Consider the following 13359-nt stretch of genomic DNA (forward strand, 5'->3'; position numbering starts at 1 on the left):
CTGGATTTGAGTTCCCATCCAACCACTTTTAGGCTATGTCAGTAGTTGTATAAAGTTATATAACCTTCAAAAAATCACTTCACTTCTCTGTGCCTCAGTTCCCTTAGCTACAAAAGAGAATAACGGTAGATCGTTGGGAATGGAAGAGGTTGATAACTAAATGAAATAACACTTGTAAGTAGAGTCATGGTTTGCCTGGAACTCAGGGGTTCCCAGGACAAGGGCTTTTCATGCTGAAACTGGGAAAGTCCTGGACAAGCCAGAAAGAGTTGGTCACTCTACCTGTCAAGTGCTTGTAACACTATCTGGTACAGAGCGCTCACTAAAATGTCAGCTCTCGCTATAATTGTTCTTTTCACTGGAATTCAAACATGCAGTGAATATGAATGCATTCATCTTCCACAGAATTAGCGTGAAGTTGTAACCTAAGAAATACTACCCTTTTGCTCTAGAGTTAAAGAAAACATAGTCACATACAGAGGCAGAGAACCAAGACCCAACTGTTTATGTAAAGGCCACAGCAAATCACTTTCCACTCAGACAAAATGATCCTGACATGACAGCGTTCCCTAGAAATATGCCCCCCTTCCCTCTCTCAGAGGTGTCATTCATTATTAGTGCAAGATGAATCCTCTTTTAAATTTTGAAATTGGGAAAGGCTTTTTCAGTTCTCTGATAACCTCATTTCTAGTTCTTACTTGAACTGCTTACGGCCTTTTTCTGGTTTGTGGTCATGAAAGTATCCTAAGGACACTTTATCCAATAAAGCAGGTAATTGTAGCGATCACCAAGTTCACTGTGCGATTGTGCCATCGTCCCATGTTGGGACTCGCACATCATCCATAGATTATGTCTCTGGCTTGCCCTGTGATGTTGAAGCATGAATCAGTGAAACAGGTCAGCTCTTTATCTTAAACTTGGTTTATTTCCCAAGGTTCCTGTGCAAGAATAAGCAAGGCTCAATTTTGCAGGTAACATATCAATGTTAGGCTCAGTGCCTTTGAAAACTCTTGTGTGGAGGGCAGCAATTACCAACAACCAAGGTCTGTGTCCTGAATAATGAAGGCAATTATGTTTATGTAGATAAAGTCGAGAACTAAAGAATCGTAGAACACCAGAGCTGGAAAGGACTTGGAACAATATGCTGTGATACACAGTCTCAGTACAGAACTAGAAATCATTTGAACAAAATGACCACTATGTTCACACAGAATGTTCAGATTGGGAGCAAATTAATTTCAGTTTATATTGGGAAAGGTCTTATAAACATAATACTCACTGGGTGCTCACTCCATGTCAGGTCCTGTTGTAGTGCTTTCCATGTATTAACTCATTTAATTCTCTTAGCTACCTTAAAAGGGAGGTACCATTACTGTATCCATTTTATAAAAGGGGAAACTGAGGAACAGAGAAGTAGTGTAACTTGCCCAAGGACACGCAGCTAATAAATGATGGACCTGAGAGTTGAACCAAGAGTGGTCCTCAGGACAATGGAAAGAGAACAAGGCTAGCTATACAGAGAACTGGAATAACAGGCTCTCTGTATTTTCTGAGAAAGAAGTCAAACTAAACCATGTTTGACATGCATGTGAAGTTAAATATTTATGAAAGAATATTTCAGTAATTGATATTATTCAAGCATCTGTCTCCCTGATTCTCAATTTAGTGTAATTTTTAAATAAATAGAGGTCTCTAGTAGACAAAAAAGAATTCAAGAAAATTGTTCAATAGAAGCCCTGGAAACACTTTTTAAATAAAAATATAGTTGAGAAGAACTGATTCAAGCTGAAACCAAACTCAATCTGTTGATTCAGCAACAGAATCTAAGTGATATCAAAATATCATTAATATACACACATTGATTACGTTACCACATATATTTTAAACCATTGTATTATATTCAAGAGCTAACATGTTTGGCATCAATTTGATTCAAAAACTTCCATTTTATTTTTTAAAGCATATTATTATGCCATATTTATTCAACTACAAGTGTTTTCAGATTTGTTTTGCACTATATTTTAATTTTTATCTTTTAGATATAACCTAAGTTATATGCATTTACCCTAGTACTGTGAATGTTTATAGCATAAATATACCACTACACAAGAGATAGCAATGATAATACAAAATGCTATAAGATAACACAAGGATTCATGGTTATATAGAGATAAATAAGACAAGAATAACGTAAAAACCAAAATATGTGCTTTGTTTGAATATAGAACCCTTAAAATTACAGGTGAGCTCCACTTAATTTAGTAGATTATAAATTAATTTAAGTATGAATGACAAAAAAGATTTTTTCCATTGCATAAGTGAATAACAGTAACTTGTATTTATTAAGGGTTTAATATGTATCAGTCACTAATAGGCTCAGATGGGCTAAATGACTTGACCAAGCTTCCACACTAGTAAGTGGTTAATTAAAACCCACAGCTGACACAGAATTCTCTGCTCCTCTCATGGTATGATGCTGCCTCCATGCTTTCCTAAGTAGAGTGATTTTAAACTGTGAACTTCCTAGCATATGATTGTATTTTTCAAAAGCTTTGGGGGTGATGGAAGTGTTTTATATCTTGATTACTGTGGTGGCTACATAGGTGCATATATTTGCCAAAACTCATCAAATCCTACACTCAAAATGAGTGTATTTAATTTCACTTCTCAACAATGTTAATTTAAAAACTATAACAACAAATGTATTCACAAAAATTTCAGGGGCATATTTATTGGGTAAAATAAAGTACTCATTTGTCAAGAGACAACACAGTGTTAGAGATACAATGAATATAACAACAGATAAATAGTCAAGCAAAAAAGTTTTCTTTAATTTTCTTTTTAAGAATAAATTATTCACAATCATACGATTAAATAACATAAATCATAGTACTGCCAATTTTCAGATGAAAAGCTGTCATTTTAATATGACAAATACACAGATATACTTTTTGTGTTTTATTTATCTATAATCTCTTACATTATGTTCCCAAAATTCATTGGTTGCAAGGAGAAGTCTGTAGAAAAATTCCAGAGCCAGAAAAATTTCAGCAAACACCATTCAATGAGCCCAAATTACTTCACATTAGGTATGGAATTAGCAGGCACTGGCACACGGTGATCTGTTTGATAGCCAAAATGTAATAGCTCAGGCAAGAAACGGTTATTTCCTGTCTCAGGAGCAATATTGAGTGAGTAAGCAAAGTATCGATCCTTATTTGGTCCTTAAATACATAAGACTCAAGTTATCCCTCCAAAACTCTCCTTGGGATCTACATAATAAATGAGCTTCATATTAAAAACCTTTCTTCTTTCACTCTAGTAGTACAACTTGAATGCAGTGTCTCTGACAAAACCCTGCTTCCTATATCTCCCACTAGAAACTCAAAGTCTACCCTGGAAAAGTTTTACAATGGAAGTCCAATACAATCATTTTCATATTACTGATGAATTCAGGCTTTATTTAGTCACTAAATATTTATCCGTTATCACTTAAATATCTGGAACTGTGCTAGGCACCAGGGATATAAAAATGGACAAGATAAATCTACTGTCCTCAAAAGCATATAGTTAAGGAAAGTAAGAGGGAGAAGAGAAAGAGACAGATTGAGATGGAGGTATAGAGTGAGAGAGAGAATAAACCAGGAGATCAGTGGAAAAAAGTTGGAAAGTTAGGATAGTTGGCTATTTAGGTATAGTTTGGGCACAAAGGAAAGACAGGCACTTCCATTTGGAAGGATTGTCAAAGAAAGGCCCACCAAATGGCTTTTAGCCTTTATCCCTCTACAAAGACTGCCCTGGTCAAGCCTGTCAATGACCTCGATGTTGCCAAATGCAAATGTAACTTCTCCGTTGGTACATTTTTTAACTGATCAGTAGTATTCAACACACTTGATCATTCTGCCTTCTTGAGATATGCTCTTCTCCAAGCTTCTGTCATATCACACTCTCCTGGTTTCCTAGTTTTCCTCTGTCTCATTGGTTGTTCCTTTATGAACTCTTTTCTTGGCTTCTTCCCCTCTCGGAACCTCAGAATGTTGAGCCGTGTGACCACTTTTCTTTTCTTGCTATGTACACACCCAATGTATGAATCATGGTTAAGAGAGGGAACTATTAAACCAAACTCCTTAATCTAAACCCTGGACTTGCCAATTACCAGCTGTGTAACCTTGGGAAATTCACTTAACTTCTTTGTGTCATTCATTTTTTACCTATAAAATGGGGATTGTCATGAGTGATAAACGAGTTTCATGTTATATGAAACATTTACATATAAAATACTTAGAATGATGTCTAGCACATATTAGGCATTATATTACCTTATCAGTATGACGTGATTAAAAGCCTTTTATAATGCTTATGATTCCTATTCTATATTTGTTACTCTAACCTCTGCTTTGAAAATTAGTAATATACCAAACTGCCAACTTATATCGCATTTTAGATGTCGAATAGGATCTCAAAAATGACAAGACTGAGGAGCACTCTTGATTTCTATCCACCCAAAATTGCTCTTTCCACAATCTTCCTCATTTTATTAAATGGTACTATCCTCTCTCTAGATGTTAAGGCCAAAAACTGAGGAATTACCCCTAATTTCTCTTTCCCTAACCATCTTTCCATGTCCAATTCATCAGTAACATCTATCAAAACTATCTCCAAATATATCCTGAATCCATGACATCTAACCTCCTCCACCACTGTGATCCTACTCCAAGTCATGATCATCTCCTTCGTAGACTGCCACAATGGCCTCCTTTGCTCCTTGGCTTGCTTCTTCTCTCATACTCCCCCAAAATCCATTCTTTAGAGGAGACAGAATAACTTTTCCCCCAAAATAAGTAAATTAGGATAAAATCCAAACTTCATACTCTGGCTTACACAACTCTGCTGATTTGGCCCTGGTATACCATTTTTACTTCATCTCTTACCATCAACACCTCTCTTTATTCACCATTCTTGTCCTATTCTGACCTTCTTTATGTTCCTTGAATACACCAAGCTCGTTTCCACCTTTGGGCTTTTGTACAAGTTCTTACATCTGTCTATAATGACCTTCCTCCTCAATATTATATGCCTGGCTCCTTCTGGAAACAGAGATCTCACCTCAAAGAGGTCAGCCAGTCTGTAATAACCTCCCAGTCATGACTTACAACCTCGTTTTCATGGCATTTCAACCTCCTTTTCCTGTATATTCTGATATTTTCCTCTTTAAATCATTCATTCATTCACGTATTCTCTCTCTCCATTAGAAGGTAAGTTCTATCCAGAGACTGACCAGTCCTTAAGTTATCTGCAGTGCTTGGCACATAGACGACATTCAATAAATACTTTTGAATAAATGACTAAATAAACTATGTCAGTAGTGCAGAAGAAGAGGTACTGGATAGCATAAATACCAAGCAGTTGAAATCTACGTACTTTGGGAAGTGTTTCTAGGTTGAGAAAAGGAGTGACCCCAAGATTTTTTCTTTGAATGACTAGGTGGATGATGGCGCCATTCACAAGAGAGAGAACACTGAAGAAAGAACAAATCCAGAATTAATCCTTTTTGGACAATGAGTTTGATACCTCTTGGGATACAAATTTGGAATTTTCCAGGGAATAATGAGATATGGATCTGGGGTTAAAAGATGACTCCATGGGCTGGAGATGTAGATTTAATAATTACCAGAATAGCTGAAGTTATTTAAGTAGAGGAGAACAGAGAGTTTGTAGAGTGAGAAGAGAGGAAGTCCAAACTCTGGAAAATACCAAAATAATCAAGAGGCAGCTAGAGGAAGAGAAGTCAGAAAGAAGAATTTCCAAAAGTCAGGAGGATACCCAGGAAAGAGGAGTATGACAGCCAAGGAAGAAGAAAGTTTCAAGAATAAAGAAAAGGAAAACGAGGTCACGTAATAGAGAGATCAGAAAAAATAAGGACTAAAAAGAGTCAGCTATATTTGGCACTGAGAAGATCACTGGGCAGACTGAAAACCAAGATGTCATTGGAACCTGCCAGTGTCCAGCCCTTGAACCCCAAGCCCTCAAAATTTCAGGGACTCAGCAAGATATCTGCCTGGAATTCAACTTCCCCCAGAGCTCCAGGACTTTACGTGGCACATCCAGAGAGAGTTGGTCAGACCCTTTCCCATGCCCAGCTTCTTTGTGCTACCACCAACATAGTATCCTAAATTAACCAGTGCTCTCAGTGATTGCATTTTTAGTTTTTTCTTCTCTCTTTCTAGGATAAATAGGAAAAAGCATTATCCGCTATTAGCAACTTAAATAAATAAATTTGCAAAAAATCATGGACATTCAGCAGAATCTTCATCCAAAGTAATGAAAACAATAATGAATCAATGGTCGATGAATCGGTGGGACAACAGTTTCCAAGATGCCCCCAAAATCTTGGAAGATGCTAATTATTTTCTAAGGTTCACTAGACTTACGTTCACTAGACTATAGGCAGCAATAAAAATGTAAGAATACAGAGAAATTCAATAACATGAGGCAAAATAGGAAGGGTTGCTTGCTTACTCATCAATTACATGCAAACATCATTAAAAAGTGGAATGCTGAAGAAAGGTTTGACTTATGAAAATTAGGTGAAGAAGGAAAGCAAGACCTTTCCGAGCACACTCTTCAAAGCACTTGTAGAGACCTATTCCAGGGCTTGATTTTCCATGTCTAAACCTAAAAATCTCATTTCGTCACGAGAAAATCCAATTCATCCCGAAATTGTCTTAAAAAATTTATTTTTGTTTTCTAGTAGCTCCTATGAAATTTCTAGATTCTGTGAAAGTCAGAGTAAGGAAGTTAAAACAGAAGATTAAATTGTTTTCCATTTAGTGTGGGCATCATTTACTCAAGGGGTTCTCAAACTTTGCTACATATTTGCTACTGAACAGGCTTTAAAATATCTCAATGTCTAAACTGATTCCATACTAATTAAACCAGAATCTCTGGGGGTGAGATCCAGGCATCGGTATTTTTTAAACGCCCTCCAGGCATTCCCATAGGCAGCCACGGATGTGAGAACTCATGTCTTACGCCACCTTTATTCTCATTAAATGAATGTTTCAGTGGTTATGAGTAAGGACTGTGAGTTAGAGCCGAGTTTTGAATCCTGGTGGCTGTGTAAACTTGGACAAGCCCTTAACCTTTTGAGCCTCAGTTCACTCAACTATTACTTAGCAATTATTGTTCCCACTTCATGGGGCTGTTTTGAGTATTAAATAAGGTAATATAAAAACTTAACAGAGTACATGGTATGTAATAATCACACAATAAATGTTGTTAATAATATATAAATATAACAATCATTATTAGTGATAATTATTTATTAATTACAAACTAAATACTACGTCTGGTTTATAATATGTACTAGGCAAATATAATTATACCTACATCTGAATTAATATATGGAACCAAGCATCAGATGTATGCTGACTCAATGAATTCAGACAACCAGTTTGGACCTTAAAGGCACTCTCTCATTTAAATTACACAAAGGCAGGGTTCAAAGATCCTCAAATTCACTTCCTCCTCACACCTGCCACCACACAGATTTATGACACCTCAAAGGCAGCTGCGTAATTTGAGCTTGACTTGCAGGAGAAAGCTACTAATAAATTTCCATCGGGCCTTATTAGAGGGAACTTTTAAATCTTCATTGACACAGTAAGAAAGAACTCAAAAAATTTCCAGTCACATTTTTCTTATTTACTGGGTTACTCTGGAGTGCATGAAGACTTGTTTTCCTTTAGTTGTATCTGAACAGTTTGACAGATTACTGTGACAAGGTTACTTTTAAATTGATAAAAGGTTTGATTGTGTCGGTGCATTTGTCAAAACTGTCTGATACCACGTATAATGGACCCTGCACTCAGAGCCCAGACGAGTCTGCTCTCACTATTCAGCGTTCAGCACACACTGTAAGGAGATGCAACAAGGTTGTAAAAGTCGGGGAGATTAGCTTGGGCAGACCTTCAGCTCTGGAGCACAAACACTCCTACTTTGTTCCTCTGGCTTTTCACTGCGGGCGTTTCTCCTCCCTTGTTCAATGTTAAGGTGACATTTACAGGTTCATTTTAAAGGGAGCAATGCTAGGGCATCATAGCTTCAGCAAGGAGCACATTTATAGAGAAAAATGAAGGGAAAGGCAGCCGATGTTCTGGTTTTCTGGTGATGATTGGAAATATGTGTGCACCTACCCAATAGTTTCCCTCCTTTTCGTTCATTCTTCTTCAAGCGGCCTTAGCAGCGCATTCTCTTTGTAACAGAAGAACAATTCACCCTGTACCTCCAAGGCTGTCATTAACTCCAGATGAGCTAACCATGAGGCAGTGGGGGCAATGTCCAGCTAGGGCTTTCTGAGAACACTGTATTAATTAAAATTTGTAAGTCTTGAAGTTGGTTAGATAAAAGGTATTGTAGATATGGAAAATATAAACACATTAATAATTTTGTTTCCATTTTAAATTCTGTCCATTATGTTAAATGTGTGGTTTTATTTTTTTAAGAGCAATTTCAGTGTGTTTCAAGGGCATATTTACAATCACATAATAGAAGTTACCAATTTCTTTGAGGGAAGAAATATAGCTTAATATGTGAAAATCATTACACCACCAAAATTTTATTTGGACCAAAAAATTTGCAGTGCATTCTCTCTCTATTAAACCAAATCTATCTTGCCCCGCTTTCATCTCCTCTTGTGATAAGCATAAAGAGTAGATAATCTAAGTATTCCACCCATGGTCTCCAACTGATAACCCATCCCAGGAATATAATTGTACAATCAATTGGAGTTTTAGTTTTCATTATATCTGCCTTATGTGCTTTTAACAGTGCAGTCACTAAATGTTTAATAGTATATTGATGACCTATTCATGACAATGTAAGAAAAAGATATGAACAAAAAATCAACTGATTTGGGTCCTATTCTGTGCTACTTCACTGTTTCTTTGAAGTTAAACTGATTAATTGTGTTTCAAGTCCTTGGTTGGTTGTTTTTGTTTTTGTTTTTTGCTTTGGTGAGGAAGATTGGTCCTGAGCTAACATCCATTGCCAATCTTCCTCTATTTTGTATATGTGACACTGCCACAGCATGGCTTGATGAGCGATGAGTAGGTCCGCACCTGGAATCCAAATCTGCGAACCCTGGTCTGCCAAAGCAGTGTTCGAACTTAACCACTATGCCACTGGACCAGCCTGTCAAGTCCTTGTTTCTTAACAGAAATATAAATGCATATGAAAAAAGACATTTCTCACTACTCATAATTGTTCCACTACCAAAATTGTTAATTTTCATGCCCTCTTCTACGATCAAAAATTATTCTTCTTCTAGCTTTCTTTTAAACTATTCCTACTCTGATTGTCCCTTGATCTCATGGGTTCCCCTCTTTCCACGCTGCAGTTAGAGTTACCTGTTTTGAAACAAAAATCTGACTATGTCACCTTCCTGTTTAGGACAGTTCAATAGTTTCCTCCATTGCTCTTAGGATAAAACAAAGCTCCTAACATGATCTTCAAAGGGATCATCTTGTCCCTCTCCACGCTTCCAGCTCATTTTCCTCCATACTCCAACTCCCTTTCTCTGCTACGATGACAGTGGCTTCCTTTCTGCCCTTCATCCTTGCCATGCTCCTTTTATCCATTAGTTCTGCACACATGAAGTTCCTTCTGCCTGAAATGCTCTTCCATTTTTCTTCATTTAAACCTCATTTAATTAAACAAATTAAATAGTTAAGCCTATTCTTCTTTCCAATCTTAGCTCAACTGTCACTTCCTGGGAGATTCCTTTGCTCATCGCCCTAACTAGGTCTAATCCCATATTACAAACATTCTTAGTTCCCGTCCTTTCTTTTCCTGCATTTATACTAGCAATTTTATATCAAAATATATGATTATTTAATTGATGTCTATTTCCCTAGTAGAATATAAGCTCTGCTAAAGCAAGGCCTTTGTCTAAATTCACTCATCACTTAATCTTCAGCATAATATCTGGCATGCAGCACAGGTGCACTATAAATATTTCTTGATTGAGAACACAATAAAGTTCCTTGAGGTTTCTCAAGATAAAGACATTACAAGGTCTTTAACTATAGTATTTCCTAAAAGACACACAATGCCATGCATTCATCCAAAACATAGGTATAACTAGAGAGATTTTCCATAGAGTAAAATCATTCTTCATGTCTATTATTCTTCAGGCTTGTCTTCTTTTCTTTGATTTTACCGTAATCCAAACATAGGAGCTTTGATGATGAATGTGAATGGAATCACTTAATAAGAATTTGCTCTCAGATTATACATTGAGAAATAATGCAATTTCTTTTCTTTAATATCATTTTCTTGCTGTTCATTGGTATTAATATGGATATTGTATTCTAATACCAGATAATTTGATATGCCTTTGCCTTTTTTATATATCTCTGTTTTCCATTATTTTATTACTATGGATATTAGCAAATATTACATTTCCTATAATATAAGGAAATACTCTAAAATACCTATAATTTCATAGGAATAAACATGCAAACTTGATCCTGATGGCAAGTTCATTTAAACCTACAAATATTATCTGTTTTATAGGGGAAATTATTTTAAAGTGTTGGAGTAGTAATAGGAATGCAAAATGACTTGAATCTTTAGAAGACGGCTAATGTGAAATAGTCATGAGCAATGTGAGAGACCATCGCTATAAAAGGGGAAACAGGATTTTACGAATGACCCACATTGGTCTCTTACCAAAGGCATCTCCAGCCATCAGGGCATAGTCATGCCACTGAATCAGTTCAGGTTGTGGCCCTGCCAACACTGCAAAAAGGGACTGGTGAAAGATATAAAAGGCAGCCCAGGTTTTAATGCTAAAAACTGGGGGCCTCAATGGAATATCAGAATTTTAGAATGAAAGTTTAAAAATTATCAAACATATTATTATACACATGGGAGAAACCAAAGTTAAGAGAGACGTCATTCCTCTAAGGCCACATACCCAGTTGATGGCACAGCCAGGACTGAAACCCAAATCCCTTAGTGCATAGCTATTTCCACTACATTATGCTGTTCGATCATATCAGTTCTCTAAAATTCTCTAGGAAAATGAGTCTAAGCAATAAGCCCCAGGTCCAAACCCCTTCAGTAACTGGAGGACACACAAATATTTTTACAATAACCATAACATGGGCCAGGCCTAATTAGCTCGCAAAAATTAATATGAACAAATTATCATCACCTTTCTTCACTAAGCATTCTTTAAATTTCTCAAATGCACATAAGAAACATTAACAAAACTTCTTTCTTCAATAACAAAGTTTCTGTGTCACCACACCTCTCAGTCCTGAGTTAAAAATGCCAATACAGGCTTTTCGGTAACACTTTCCATTTATAAATTTCTGGCAACATTCTTTGCAGAAATGGACACTGATCCAGAAACTCATAGTATAATGCTGCATCAGTGGTATGTTCATAAACCAGCACTCCAAAGAAATAAGAGAATTTTAAAAAGCCCTGATTTGTAGGGCTTGCTGATTCCTGTAATATAAATACCCCTGTCGTGGCTGATTTCAAGACACTGAGTGTGTAACAAATCACTCACGGAATTCCTGAATATTTAACAATTAGCTCCAGTGCACTAGTCAGAAGCAGCCCCCGTGCACCACTGATACTACAGGGAAACCTAGAAATAATCAAACTCAACCCACTCTTTTATAAGAGGAAACTGAGGCTCAAAGAGAGTAAACGATCTTCCTTAACATTACACAGCGATGAGCAGGTTTTCATACACAAGATTCCACCTCAACTATACTCATATACTAAAAGAAAACTTATGCATTAGAAATACATCTCATTTCCTTATGTTATTATAGAGAGAAGTGCTTCTCAAAAAACCAGCAGTATCAACAATACCAGGGAGCCTGCTGGAAATGCATATTCTTGGGCTCCACCCCAGACCTACTGAATCATAGTCTCCTGGGCCCAGAAATCTGTGTTTCAGTAAGCTCTGTGAGTGTTATATAGCAACAGGAAAGACTCTTTCCTTCATACCCACCAATATTTTTTTTTATGAATGAGATTCATATATGAATCAAAGATAATAGTTATCCTTTTTTCACATCAGCGTCCCTTCCAGGAGATACTTCATCTGAAGCTTCTAATGTAAAGTCCGCAATCTTTCACACTTTCAAAGGCCTTACTTTTCAAAAGAGTTTAGAATTTTCTAATAGCAACAACAAGAAAAAGTTGGGCTATTTACCTTCCAGTTCTCAAACTGAACATTTTATAGACCAAAACCTAACACATATTTGTATGTCTTAGCCTTGGCACATTTCTTTCTCTTTTTAAACTGCTTTCAAAAAATATTTATTTTTCAATGTTCTGCCTTACCTCTTTCACAAATCAAGACAGTCAATAGCAACAGGGTGCCCCCACCCTAATACACATACTGCCTTGTCAACTGATTATATAGTTATGTATTTGTGTTTTGGTTTATCAGCCACTTCCTGTTGTTTTGATATTTGTTCCCAATCTTAAAAACCAGAACAAAGGCAAATAAATATCGTCTGCTTTGTTTTCCTCTTCCAATATTCTAGAAGTTGGAAAATTTACAAAATAAATATCCTCTCAATCTTCTTGTAAAAGCATTGCAAAAGAAAGAAAAATTGAGTAATAGTTTCCCCAAATTTAAAAATACCCAGCTAACACACAATCAAACGACAAATAGCTGTACAGATAGTACTTTGAAAATAATCAGACAGCAATCTAAAAATACAAGTCTATGATTCTTAATTAGTTATCCATTATTAACTTTATTTGGAGGGTAAACTTAAATATCTTTAATTTATTTGCACAGAAATAAGAGTTCATACCATAAGTGTTAGTAGATAATAGATTAATGAAAACATTTTGGAAAGGCATTTAATCACTACCACATTTCCTTGCAAATATACAACTACTTGTTGCATGCAGTTCTCAGCCTTGGTGGGAAATAGCTTCACTGGACTTGGAAGTAGGTGTTTTCAAGGAAACTAGAGGATTAGCCTTATAATCCTCCAATTACCTGATCCCGGCTGAACTTACATTTACCAAGAACTGGTCAGAAAACTTTGCCACACAGGAGGTAACCATCCTAAAATCCACCACTTCTGAGTTTTTGAGATTTCCATCACTAATATTTCTCAAAAAAAAAAGCAGCTTCTTTCATGAGATTCATCACTGATTCCACCAGCCAAGTTCTGAGAATCCATCTCAATGCTTGCTCATCACCTTTCTGGCCAATACATGCACATTAGGCAGCACTCCCCCATACATCTGCTCAAGAACCTCCACTCGCACAACAAAAAGTAAATAAATTCCATTCCTGAAAATAAGCTGAAC

The 13359-nt window shown here is 36.4% G+C and overlaps 1 protein-coding gene across 10 annotated transcripts in view; it reads right to left on the reverse strand.

Annotated features, from left to right (window-relative positions):
• RBMS3 (RNA binding motif single stranded interacting protein 3) overlaps positions 1 to 13359 on the reverse strand; it is a 1256175-nt gene that overhangs the window by 490977 nt on the left and 751839 nt on the right. The window lies entirely within an intron of this gene.

The sequence above is a fragment of the Equus przewalskii genome, chromosome 15, assembly GCF_037783145.1.
Source record: "Equus przewalskii isolate Varuska chromosome 15, EquPr2, whole genome shotgun sequence".
Taxonomy (NCBI): domain Eukaryota; kingdom Metazoa; phylum Chordata; class Mammalia; order Perissodactyla; family Equidae; genus Equus; species Equus przewalskii.